Source organism: Condylostylus longicornis, unplaced genomic scaffold, assembly GCF_029603195.1.
Source record: "Condylostylus longicornis isolate FDR11 unplaced genomic scaffold, ASM2960319v2 ptg000013l, whole genome shotgun sequence".
NCBI lineage: Eukaryota > Metazoa > Arthropoda > Insecta > Diptera > Dolichopodidae > Condylostylus > Condylostylus longicornis.
In genome coordinates this window covers 14,306,004-14,308,236 of record NW_026577982.1, presented here as the reverse complement: position 1 = coordinate 14,308,236, position 2,233 = coordinate 14,306,004, and positions in this window count along the sequence as shown.

Below are 2,233 nucleotides of genomic sequence, written 5' to 3'. Positions count from 1 at the left end.
TTCTATATTTGTATAAAAGAAATAAATTATTTTATATGCTAATATTTAAATTTAATTAAAAAGAAAGAATTTTTCATCATACTTATATTTGAAAACTTAATTATAAAAATTCTTACATACATACTCGTATATGTAGTACATGCTAATAATATGAATGATAAGGGAAAAATTACAATGTGAAATATTTTAGTATAATAAGTAGGTTGTTATGTAGACTGGTTTATATCATTAAGAAAATATTCTTAATTCTTAAGAATTGATGTGAAAATAGCCTGATCCGAAAAAGAAAATAAAAAGCTACCTTTTCTGAGATAATTAACACATTTGGAAAAATTTTCTAACCATGGAAATTACTTTTGTATACATAGGACCATTGAATAAGAAAAAAAAACTGCAAACAACACATTGCTCTAGCATCAACGGTATTGGAGCTGTTATAAATATTTTTCAGATAGAGTTTTTTTAATTCGATTTTCTTCAATTCTCCGCAAATATACTCCTTGATACGCGATATACCTTCCCCCCTGAATCTATGATAGCTTAAAAATTAGTTCTGGACCACCCCGTTTATAAAATTTTTAATCAATTAAACTCAAAGTTTTCCGTACTATTTTCACGTATGCTATTTTGGTAAAATATTTTGGCGAATTATTGAAAATTAAAATTATAAAACAAATCTCTCTAAGCATTTGCAGTAAGTCTATTGAAATTAAAACAATGTGAACTTATTGATGTCACAAATTATATTTTGTATACCTTTTTGACAAGACAAACTAACCGTCAAATAAAAAAAAATAATGAGTATTTTATAACAATGGCTAAATTAGTAAAAAAAAAGTTGTATTGTATTATGCAATAAAATTTAATTTTCCCATAGAGAAAAAAATTAATTAAATATACAGGAATCGCCTATCAACGGTTTGTGTATGTATAATAAAATTAGATACATATGTTATAATAGTTCTTCTATAATACCTAATATTAATTAAGTGATAATTAATCTGTGAAAATTGTAAAAGTTTGAAAATTAATCATGAATAAATTCTGTATTTTTCCACAAAATAAAATCTTGCATCTACAGAAAATCAATTTAATGAAATGAAACACTTTTTCCAATTAATATAGTTACCTAAAATCATAGAATTGAACATGCAACATTTAAATTATAGCATGAGTGTAGGTGTACATATGTATACATCCCGTGAAGTATACGGTATATTACAAATGAATGAATGTTTTTAACAAATCATTGACCATTCTCAGAGCAGCCGTAATTTAACAAATTCTACTAGTTAAGTGGTTGACTTGACTAATATTTTTCTATACATGGACCATCTAATTAACTGCGTTTACATATTATAAAAAACTAAATACAACATTAATAACAATAAAATTTTAAATCATTCAATTTGCCATTAGAAAATTTCTTTTAAACATTCTAACAATTTAAAGCCATGAAATTGAAAAATAAATTGTTACCTAATAAATTATTTGTTCACACAAAACGTTAATTAATTGACAGCTAGGTATATTCACATAATTCCCGTTTGACTTATTAAAATTAAAAGTGTTATAAAAAGTTTTCTCAACTCATTTTTAATATAGTAAAGTTTGAATATTGCAAAATACATACTTTTAGACAATCAATCAAAACTTCATTAAAACATTAATTTTCTTAATTAATTTTCAATAAAACAAATAAATTGGACTAAAATTCCCATACATTTGACAGATAATTTTTTAATTTACATGAAAATTATAATTAATTTTTTTAATCCTAAATTCTTTTTTTTCTCAATATTTTTAAATAGGAATAACTTTTATACAATAAATGGAATACATCAGAAATAAAGGATATGTTTACACTATTTTTTTCAAGTTTGAAATAAAAATGCATTAGAATTAAAATTTTTAATAATGATTTTACAAAATTATAAAATGTAATGCGAGAGAATTTGCAATTTTTTTCCTGTAATTAGTAATTAGAAAATCTCCTTAAATTTCTTTATAAAAAAAAATTAAAACTGAAATCTACATCCAGTTCTATTGTTCTTTTTATTCTTCAACAAAGAATAAATTAATTAACATGACAGTTGAATAAGAAAGTAAAAGAATTCTCTTAGTCAATATATTGAAGAGTGTCGTTCATTAACATCAAAATTACAAAAAAATGTAAGTATGTATGTATATGAATGTATGAATTGTGAAAATGGAATAAATTATTTATTCAATT